Source organism: Nicotiana sylvestris, chromosome 5, assembly GCF_000393655.2.
Source record: "Nicotiana sylvestris chromosome 5, ASM39365v2, whole genome shotgun sequence".
Classification (NCBI taxonomy): Eukaryota; Viridiplantae; Streptophyta; class Magnoliopsida; order Solanales; family Solanaceae; genus Nicotiana; species Nicotiana sylvestris.
This window is the reverse complement of record NC_091061.1, coordinates 111,190,820-111,203,556: the sequence shown is the minus strand read 5'-3', so window position 1 is coordinate 111,203,556 and position 12,737 is coordinate 111,190,820.

Sequence of the window (12,737 nt, the reverse complement as noted above, 5' to 3'; positions counted from 1 at the left end):
CGTTGTCATTATGATCAAGGAAGAGGCTGAAAAATGAGAATTATTTTCTGTGTCAGGACTCTTCTAATGCAAGAAGTTAGTTATATATATAATGAAAGTGATGTGTGTCCTCATATCACACTATCTATGACAAAGCATTATTAGTGTACATATAATTACAAGCTTATTTCTTTACACAACTAATCCAAAACCAGATCTTAACTTAATTAATTATCCTGAACAGATTACTGTTCTCTCTCTGCCTTTAGTACCATAGGGTTTCTATTGAATGGCTTACTTTTATTATTATTACTAGTTTAGTGTACATGCGTTGCACGTGTGTCTCGCGTCAAATAAATATGTGTACAAGAATAATGTATTTGACTACAAATGCTTCATCCCGATTTTATATTTTTTTCCTATCAATTTAGCATTGATATATTTGTGATAATTTCCATATATAATAACCTTAGCTTGTATTACATTTTCAATTGTTGTAATTTCAAGGGGGCAAAAATTTAGAAAACAATCTGTAAGATTAGAGTTTTTGTATAAGAAAAAATGAATAGATAAATATCAAATATGTGAGTCGTCCTAAAAAATTTAGGGTTATTCTCGCTATTTTATTCCCTTCTTTTGAGTCGTCTACTTATTCTGATCTCAGAAAAGTTTGTACAATCAAAACAAGCATGAGAACAATATATAAATAAATATCAAATATGTAAATAAAGTTACAGACGAACATAAATATACTAAGCAACATGAAGTTTAAATCAATAATTAAAGCTTATATCATAAATTAATAGGATTATGTTATCATGCCAATAAAACATTTACAAGAACTATGAAATACACGCACATTAAAAAAAATTAAAAGACTAAAAAATTCATTCCTCCTAATCTCGTTCTAAAATCATATGAATACTATATTTATTAGATAAATAATATCAAATACAAAAATATAATAGAAGAAAATCGAATTTTTCTATAAAAATCTATCGGAAAGAGAACTAATTAACTTTCAAAAGCCTATCCAACAATTAATGACTAACCATGAGCTTACGAACAAACAAAATATTGAAATAGTAATACATGTGTAGATAATTGAAAGTTTTAAACCGAAAAAGAGGAAAAGAGGTTTCTAGACATGAAATTAATAGGTAATTTGACCTCAGATTGTAGTCCTACAGATAGTCAAATATGTACTTATTGAATTTTTTTCAACTTTTCTGTCAAATAAAATTTACTACATTCGAATGTTAGAAATTACAATTATACCAACATATTTTCGTAAGGAAATTAATTCAAATCATTAGATCTTGATAAATAGTGGATTGAATTTAAATTCGGTTTTCCTTTTTTAGCCATGAATTAGAACTTTATGTGGCTGCTATATATGTATTTCCAACAAGAATATCTTTTTAAAAGATTTACCACTTTTTGAATTGTGACTGAATAAAATTTATTTGAGTTATATAAAATTATAAAATAAAAGTTAAAGGACTTTTAAGAACATAATAAATATTGTTCTCATTTAGCTAATTCAATAAATAAAAATATCATATACCATAAAAGTTTTTCGAATACCTTATTTGTGATTTAAAAAAAGGACTTATATGAACATTTCAAAATTAAAATTAAATCTTTTGGTCTTCTAAAAATTTGGGATGAAAGTTGACATTATACCTCCTAAATATTAATAATGACAATATAAAGTTTAAAGAATAACTAATGTTGAATAATATTTTACATCAACTAACTTAATTTAAAAAATAATATAGTGAGACATTATCAAAAAATGATAACTCGTTTATAATATATTTGGTCTTATACTATTTCATCTTTATTACTTCAAATTCCTATTTTTATCAATTTGACTTTTTTTTAACTTCTTTCACCATTAGTGCTCTTCCTACAAAAATTAGTTTATATACCTTAAAGAACTTTGTCATCTTGACAAATAAACTTACTTATATAGTGAATTTTAAAAAAATATTAACTTGAACTCTTTTGCATTAGTTAATTCAAAAACTTAATTATTTATTCTCAGCATTAGAGAAAATAAATTAATTTTTATTATCAAATTCTTAATATTAGTTCATCCTAATTTTTAAATTTTAACTACAATTAGAACTTTGTTCAATAAATTTTTCTATTTAATAGTTAGAAATCATTAGTATGTCAATTTTGATTCGTTTTAGTGCTTCCGATATCATTGTTCATTAATCTGTCAATTTTAATTCGTTTTTGTGCTTCCGGAATTATTGTGCTTTTGACTCCTAGAAAATATTGCTAACGCATAATTTCTTAAAGTTCTGAATAATAAGAAAATCTTATAGTTTAATATTGTTTTAAAGCTTTACTATCGATAGACGTCAAATTAATAAGGACGTTCATCTAAAGTTTTAAAGCTTTAATAATAGACGTCAAATAAGGACATTCATATAAGGTAAAAAATTTAATAATATTAGGATTTGCTACTTAGTTTAATAAGGAAAGGTTTAATAAATAAATTTTAGTTGATACATAAAGTCCTAAAATTTAGGAAAACAACTTAAAATTACAAATTTATCTAATGTGAAATCTTTTTTTAAAGGATAAAAAGGGTAAACGACATTTCGCTAAGGGCCTTCGTGCTTTTAATATAGTACTAGTCTTTATACTCATGTGTTGCACAAATATTTTAAGTCAAATATCATATAATTTGTACGAAAGATATTAAAAATTTAATTGCATAGGTATTCTAATAGTAACATTTGTTAGAGAAATAAAATAGAACTAAATCATGTAAAAAGAGTTACTCACAAGTATAAAAATCAATCAATATTTTTAAATTATTTTGATCAGTCTATATCTCGATTTGAAGATTCGTGCTTTAATAACCAAGAAGAAAAGTAATTAGCCATGTTCTTAATATGCTTAATTAAATACTACAATTAATTTCATAAATCAAACCTACAATTGAATGAATGATGGTGTACCTTATTACACGAAAAAAAAAAACATAGAAAGATATGTCAATAAATGTACTGCAGACGTAAAACAAAACGACTTCATCAGAAAACAAATGACTTTAGACAAAAGAAGAAGAAGTTAAACCTCAATATGTATATGCTATTCATGTGATCAATTACACAAGAGAAAGTATTCTTACTCTTAGTATATTTTGAGGTTTAGGACGACATGTTATTATAGCACAAGCGCACGATTTAACCATGTTTATAGGAGTTTACGGTCGGTGCTGCATATTTGATTCATATTATAAGTAGAACTAAAATTGTAGAGTTGTAGTTTAAATCGAAAAAGTAAGTAGTACTAAAGCTGTAGCTTAAATGAAAAAGAATTGTATCTTTCAAATAATATATATTTTGAGTATTACAACTACGTCCACGATTAACTTGTTTCATTAAACATATATTTTATTTGTTTAAGGGCATAAAAGTCAATTAATATTTCAGGGATATTTTTGTCGTTCAACATTTAGCATAAAATATTCGTGCTTTTATAATAACTAGCCTCTATTTACGTGCTTTGCACGTATATCTCTAGCTATAATTAAAAGATAAATTGAAAAGAAATTTCTTCCTATAATTTCATATAAAAGACGTTTTTCATGTTATTATGTCAAGAAGGTGTCACTTTACTCATTCGATTGTTAAGTTATTATCTATGATAAGGAACTTCTGTAGTGAAAGGTTATGTGTTGCTAAGTATTTAAATATTCGTCCTAGTAATAGTTGCTAGTATCATCTTAAGCGAAGTCAAAATTAAAATATATTTTACTTTCATTAGGGAACTTGACAGTCAATATCTCATTTGACTGATCGACATATTGTGCTAGCTAAGATTACTTTGTCCATCATGTATTTTTGCACAAATTTTTATTTGATGATATAAATACTTCATTTCTTAAGCAACCTTTAACATTACTGTCATTATTGGGCTTGACACCCAATTGTTCAAAATGAATGACCAAATTCTCTTATTATATACTTTTCTCAATTTTCGAAATGAAGTAAGAAATTACTGAATGTTGAATCTATTTTTGTTCTCATATTTTTTGTTAGCTGAATTATTTCCGTTTGATGTCATAAATATTATTCTATCAGGTTTGTATTTATAGTCCATATTCTCCCTAAATTTGGAACTATTAGTAGTACTTGATGGTTCACCTCTAAAATCATTATTTTCTCACCAGGTAATACTTTTAGTCTAAATATTAAATGCCTTACTTGTACAATTCGACTAATTGGGATCCATTTAGATATTTTAGTCTACACAGTAGGCAAATAGTAACGTCAAAAAGTAGTAAATCTATGAGGACGTTCGCTATTGAATTATCTTGTTTTTAGCTAATTCGACCATTTGTTGAGTATTTTGAAGGGTACGTAGTTCTTATGGGGTAAAATTAATAAAGAGATCTATTTGGTTCAAAATCCCAAAAATAGATTTGAAGTTGGCTAGAAGTTACTGTTCGAGATCATAGTTTTTGCTGAACTTAGAGTTGTAGTGCAATCATATTATTAAATTTACATGTAATTACAATTTTATCCGATGTAAACTTATTTGTACTTTAGTTTTTAAAGGACATAAAAATCAATCAATATTTTAAGGATATTTTGATCGTTCAACATTTAGCGTTTTAACATTCGAATTTTTATAATAATCAGTCTATATGTTAGTGCTTTGCACGAATATATTTTGCGTTACATATTAGGAAGCACATGACATCCAATTTCATATATCTTCTAAAAGTGATTATTATTGTGGAATATGTACAAAGTACATATAAGCAATTCCTAAAGTAAAAATAATAATAATAATAATAATATATAATTCAAACCAACTCATTTACAAAAGTTTTAACACAATCAAAGAAAACTGAAACTAAATATTGTAGAATCATGGTTAAAGTTGTAAAATCTTATAGAATGCAACAATTATTAGTGTTATAGCGATTCAATGATTACATTAGTTGAACCTTAACGATTAAATTGATTATATTTGATTACGCGACATCTATAAATTGTTGCAATTATAATCTTTCACACGTTAGTTATGTGCATCTTTTTTCCACACATTATTTGTTGCCCTAATACTATCTACGGAACACGACGTTCTTAGTTTTAATATACACTTATATGTAATATAAAGGTAGTTTCATATTAAGAATTACATCAATCAGGTCAAAATGGAACATTTGAAAGAACTTGCAGTATTAATTATTATTGTTGGTAGCTTGTTGTGCGATAGTGAATTTTATGCCATATATATCAAAAAACTGTTAACATCGAGAATAATTTTTCACGTAGCATAAAGTTGAATTTCATTATTCTTCACTTATAGAACGAATAGCAAATAGTAGCAAAAAACAAAAAGGTACAGAAAAGAAAATTACAAGAACCAAAATTTTGACTAATAGAAGAATAAGAATCAAAACAATCTGGCTGAAGGAATTTGAAAGTACCATTAAAACCAACACAGCTATAACAACACTCCAATTCTAATCGAATTTTAACCAGCAACCATGGAAGCTTGAAGAATAAGTTTTTTTTCTTGGTCAATTATAACTCTTCTATTGTTTATTGTGTCCTCTTGTTACTTTATCTTGATAAGTCTTGTTTTTTATAATTTTAACTCTTAATCCTAATTATGTCAGTTGTGTTCCCTTTATATTAATAAATTCCTATTGTCGAGATATCAAACATTTGGGTTATAAGCTCAAGAAACTCTGGGGTAACTTGTCAAAATTATTGGTTCTAAGCTTACAAATAAGATATGAAAATTAATTAAGACTTAAGAGCCTATTTAGAATTTTCTTCATTAAAAGAACTTTATTGTAGGAATATATACCACAGCGGAAGCAATAACAGAATCTTATTCACGTGTAATCTAAACAACTAGCACGTATGGAGATTTTAAGATTACCTCTTGAAGCGTAAACACAACAAATCTATGTCGTTCTCCAGTTCCTCAGTTGAAAACACACCAGCAGATTTCCACAGTCTTCTACTGTGTTACCCAAACAATAACCGAAAATAGAGAATTTTGGGTGGGCAAAATTCTAGTAGAAACCGCAGTCAGAATCATGTCAAAAAACGTCCAGCCCTTATATCCATATATATAGCTGCGTTTTTTAGGTCAAAACCGTTTTCAAAACCTGTTAGGTTTCCTTCTCCCACTAAGGGACGGTTTCCACGTTTTCTTTCCCACTAAGTAATAATTTCCACTATTTTCTATTATTTAGGCACAGTAGGGACCACATAATTTAATTAACAAGGCTTCCTATTATGATATTAATTTCGAAATTCTGAAACCAATTTCCATCATAATAAATTACGAATTATTCCACTAAAAATTCGTAATTGCACTCCTTAGTTCAATTTCGAAATTCTTCCATAAAACCTTATTTAACTCATCATGTTAAGATTCAGATACTAATCAATCAAATTAAATTACTGACTATTTAATTTATTGATTACTTCCTTTAGACTTACACTTAACTTATTTCATGTGTCGGATACAAAATCCACCGGCCGGGTTTACACATGAAAACTTATAAGCTTTCATAAAGGAGTATCATCAATCTCAAAATCGAGACATGGATTCCATCAACTAATTATTACTTCGCCAATGTATATCATTGTTATCCAATTTACCAGGCTTATTGACTCGCGAAAGAATCTCGCCTTTTAATAAATCAAAACAACAAGTGACATACACAACTAATAATAATTATATCAGGATTAAGAGTATAAGTACATTAAATGGACTAGAGAAATTATTTTATAAAGTCAGTATAAAATACTCATCTCTACTTGATCCGTTCAATACATACAAAATGTACTAGCACAAGAAGTTGGAATTAAACCATTCCCATAATCAAGATAAATTATATTTAATCTTGTGCTACAATCATTCCGATGATTTGTCCAATTCCATCATTAGATTGTGAACATTAACTTTTATGTCTTACAAGAACCGATGATTTAATCTTCCGTGTATAAGCTAAACTCTATACACTAAATCATCTACTATGTAAGCAATGGACGCACAAACCAACACATGATCTATTTAAAATGAAACTTTATTGAATTTAAACAAGTAAATAAATAATTGTTCATAAAGAATACTATAACAATACGCATGGCTTATAGTATATTCTAACAATCTCCCACTTAGACTAATAACCATGCGTCTACAATTTTGACACCCATTCCTTCTACATGCTTATCAAAAGTCTTCTGTGGTAAGCTCTTAGTAAACGGATCTGCCAAGTTGTTCTCTGACGCAATCTTGGTGACCACTACATCCCCTCTCTGCACTATATCACGAATTAAATGATATTTACGCTCAATGTGCTTTGCCCTCTTATGGCTTCGTGGCTCCTTTGAATTTGCAACCGCACCACTATTATCACAGTAAAGCGTAATTGGCGCTTGAATCGAAGGAACCACACCCAACTCTCTCAGGAAGTTACCGAGCCAAACTGCCTCTTTGGCTGCCTCAGAGGCTGCCACATATTCGACTTCCATGGTGGAATCAGCAACACAAGTTTGCTTGATACTCCTCCAACTTATGGCTCCACCTCCAAGAGTAAACACATTACCTGAGGTAGACTTTCTAGAATCTCTATCTGATTGGAAATCCGAATCAGTATACCCAATAGGTACCAGGTCATCCGAATGGTAGATCAACATGTAATCCCTAGTCCTTTTCAGGTACATGATTATATGTTTAACCGCCGTCCAATGCTCTTTCCCAGGATTAGATTGAAATCTGCTAACAACGCCAACGGCAAAGCAGATATCAGGCCTAGTGCATAACATAGCATACATGAGGCTCCCCACAGCTGATGCATAAGGGACCGCCTTCATCTTTTCTATCTCTTCATCAGTCTTAGGAGACTGATCTTTAGATAGAGAAATTCCATGTCTGAAAGGAAGGAATCCTTTCTTGGAATCATGCATGCTAAACCTGGAGAGTATTGTATCAATATAAAGACCTTGGGACAAGCCTAATATCCTTTTCTTGCGATCTCGCAAGAGTTTGATCCCAAGGATATGAGCCGCTTCTCCCAAATCTTTCATATCAAAATGTGTGGACAACCACTGCTTAACTGAATTCAACATGCCCACATTATTTCCTATGAGCAGTATGTCATCTACATATAAGATCAAAAATGCCACTTTGTCCCCATCCCACTTTTTGTATACACAAGATTCGTTAAGACACTGATCAAAACCAAAAGTTTTAATCGCCTTATCAAAACAAGTGTTCCATGCCCTAGATGCCTGTTTTAGTCCATAAATGGACCTTTTAAGCTTACACAACATGTGCTCTTTGCCACTTTCCATAAAACCGTCTGGTTGCATCATATAGATGCACTCATCAAGACTTCCATTAAGGAAAGCTGTCTTGACATCCATTTGCCAAATCTCATAATCATAATGAGCAACAATGGATAAGAGAATCCTTATAGACTTAAGCATGGCTACCGGCGAGAAGGTTTCCTCATAGTCGATCCCTTCTTTCTGAGTAAACCCTTTCGCTACAAGCCTTGCTTTAAAAGTTTGTACTTTTCCGTCTACACCTCTTTTTTTCTTATAGATCCACTTGCATCCAATGGGTTTAAACCCATCAGTTGGTTCTACAAGATCCCAAACCTAATTAGAGTACATAGACTCCATCTCTGATTTCATAGCAGCAACCCACTTATCGGCATCTTTATCATGTAGTGCTTGGTCGTAATTGACAAGTTCGAAGGTAGGCTCCTCAGGGATCCTATCATATGATTCTCCCAAGAGCGTGTAATGAATTGGCTGTCTTATTTCTCTCCCACTACGACTACGCACTACATCAGTTGCAACTACATCACTTTGATTTTGTGGTTGAACCACAACATCATCAGGAACCTGAGTCTCCATGCTATCCACAGGGATATCAACGACTTCTTCCTGTTGTGCAGTATGCTCAACATGACTCCCACTACTTTGTGGTAGTATGACTGCGAGCACTTGTTCTTGTGGGACATTAAGTCTATTGACATTTCTCCCACTACTAAAGTGCAATGGTATGTCAAAATCGACTTTCGGGGTTTGGATATGGTCATTTTGATTTTCAGATGACTGAGTTTCCATTCCTTTACTAAGTTCCTGTAAAACGAGTTTACTTCTAGGAATATGGTTCATCAAATAGTCCTCTTCTAGAAACTTGGCATTTGTGCTAACAATTACCTTTTTCTCTTTAGGACAATAGAATAAACCACCTTTCGTCCCTTTTGGATAACCTATAAACACACATACATCCGTTCTTGCCTCCAATTTATCCGTTTTCCCCTTTAGCACATGTACCGGACAACCCCAAACTCGAATATGCCGCAGACTAGGCTTGCGCCCAGACCACAATTCTGTAGGGGTCAAGGGTACTAACTTTGAAAGAACTAAGTTCAGAACATAATTCGTTGTTTCTAAGGCATGTCCCCAAAAAGACGAAGGCAAATCGGAATAACTCATCATTGATCTAACCATTTTCATAAGAGTCCTATTTCTTCTTTCAGCTACACCATTTTGTTGTGGAGTTCCAGGTGCAGATAATTCAGATGTAATTCCACATTCTGATAAAAAATCAATGAAGTCCGTAGAGAGGTACTCCCTACCACGATCAGATCGTAGTGTCTTGATATGTTTATTATGTCGCTTTTCAGTCTCAGTCTTGAATTCTTTGAACTTTTCAAAACATTCAGACTTTCGACGCAACAAATAAATATATCCATATTTTGAGTAATCGTCTGTGAAAGTCACAAAATACTCAAAACTACCTCTTGCTTTGACATTCATTGGACCACACAAATCAAAATGAATTAACTCTAATTTATCACTTGCCCGATTTCCTTTTGAGGGGAAATTTCGTTTTGTCATTTTTCCTTCTAAACAAGATTCACAAGTTGGTAGTGCCTCCACTTTCAATGAACTTAAAGGTCCATCCTTGACCAACCTGGAAATTCTGTTCAAATTTATATGACCCAAACGCAAGTGCCATAAATATGTTTCACTCAATTCAGAAGAACGTTTTCTCTTACTTGGTAAATCAACATTATTCAGTTCTTTAGGTGGTAACGGTTTAGAGATAGAGTCAACAACAAAAAGACCATTGTTCTTTAGGTGGTAACGGTTTAGAGATAGAGTCAACAACAAAAAGACCATTAATCAATGTAGCCGAAGAGAGATAACGCTTATTATGAGTAATAACACATTTATCAACGTCATGACAATTAAAATCATAACCATCTCTCATAGCGCTAGAAACCGAAATTAAATTCCTTCTAACGGAAGGTACATATAATGTGTCTTTTAAAGCTAAAACTCTACCACTACCAAACGAAATACTAATATTTCCTAATGCTAAAGCTGGGGCTGCTGAACCGTCTGCTTGATAAACATTGATTTCTCCTTTACTTAGCCGTCGCGTTACCTGAAACCCCTGCAAATAAGTGCAGATATGATTAGTGGCTCCCGAATCTACACACCATGACATGGTAGAAACAGCCGCTAAAAATGTTTCAACGACAAGTAGATGTAAATCACCTGGTTTATTTTTCAGCTTGGCCAGATAAGTTGGACACTGCTTCTTATGATGCCCGGGCTGCTTGCAGTGATAACACTTGCCCTTAGCCTTTTTCACACCAGTAGTCGCGCCACCAACAGAGGGTTTTTGAGCCTTTTTCTTTTTCTGCCCGCCTCTCGGCTTAGAAGAAGAACCTGCCTCAAAATTCAATGCCACGGGAGGAGCTTGGGACTTGATAATAGTCTCTGCCGACTGCAGCTCATTCAACAATTTCGCAAGGGACAAATCCATTTTGTTCATGTTATAATTCAGGCGAAATTGCTGAAAACTGTCAGGCAAAGTCTGCAGGATCATTTCAACCTGCGTGTCCTTATCAATGTTAGCTCCAAGGACCTCCAGTTCATTCAGAAGACTCATCATCTTCAGAACATGGTCCCTGACCGATGAACCTTCAACCATTTTGGTATTCAGAAGGGCTTTCATGGCAGTCTGCTTAGCCGCACGATTCTGATCTCCGAACATTTCTTTGAGATTTTCCAGAATGTCATAAGCAGACTCCATCGACTGATGCTGATGTTGCAGAACATTCGACATGGATGCCAAAATGTAACACCGCGCCATCTCATCAGCCTTAATCCATTTCTGGTAAGCCTTCTGTTCATCATCTGTGGCATCATCTCCAGGTTTTTCTGGACACACCTCATCGAGCACAAATTTGTACTCTTCAGCAATTAGAACAATATCCAAATTTCGTTTCCAATCAACATAATTTGGACCCTCAAGTTTGTTTTGGGTAAGAATGGCAGTAAGGGGATTAAAAGCAGTCATTGTTAATCTGGGAGACATTAAATATTTAAATAGATCAAATCAGTTTGTATTATGAACATTAAAATTCAAAACACATTATATATATACAATCTATGCACCTTGAACAACAAATTTCGATGGGAAAGAAGCTATTCTTGCAATATACATATATAATGACAGATTTTCACTCCATAAACTTAAACATGTCATACTCAGATGGAGAGTAAATTGTTAATTTAAGCCAAGTGAATATCAACATTTAACATATATTAGTCCCATTGAACCAACATGCATACTCAGATGGAGAGTAAATACAAATAATCAATGACTAGTATAACATAGTAATTATTCATAATATTTTTATCCGATATGGAAGAAGACCTACGTCAACGTGTAAAAACATTATATCACTGATTTTTTAAGCCCGGGGACCAAGGGAACAACTAAAAAAAATTCAGAATTTTAGAAAAACAGCAAAAACACCATCTAAACGACCCCGAAAGCCCAAAAAACGACTTCAGTCATGAAAATCCATGTGTATTGCTCACTGGGCCATTTCGCATGGACCTGCCAAGTTTCAGGTCAATCGGAGTCCGTCAACTTTTTGACCTCCGATTTTCTGCCCTAATTCAACAAAACTTGTTTTTCTGTTTTACATGATAAAATTCAACTTTCAGATTATTCTAACTCAACATCACCAATATTAAAAGGATACATCAAGTTTTCAGAATAATCAACATAACCCATAACAAATAATCACACCAAAAAACAATGCAGGTTTTCAGAAAAACAAACTTTGCATGTAATTCAAAACTTGCATATAGAACATGATATTAATCCTTATGGTTTATCCTAATTATTTAATTAGACGTGAGTAAGCTCTGATACCAATTGTAGGAATATATACCACAGCGGAAGCAATAACAGAATCTTATTCACGTGTAATCTAAACAACTAGCATGTATGGAGATTTTAGGATTACCTCTTGAAGCGTAAACACAACAAATCTATGTCGTTCTCCAGTTCCTCAGTTGAAAACACACCAGCAGATTTCCACAGTCTTCTACTGTGTTATCCAAACAATAACCGAAAATAGAGAATTTTGGGTGGGCAAAATTCTAGTAGAAACTGCAGTCAGAATCATGTCAAAAAACGTCCAGCCCTTATATCCATATATATAGTTGCGTTTTTTTAGATCAAAACCGTTTTCAAAACCTGTTAGGTTTTCTTCTCCCACAAAGGGACGGTTTCCACGTTTTCTTTCCCACTAAGTAATAATTTCCACTATTTTCTATTATTTAGGCACAGTAGGGACCACATAATTTAATTAACAAGGCTTCCTATTATGATATTAATTTCGAAATTCTGAAACCAATTTCCATCAT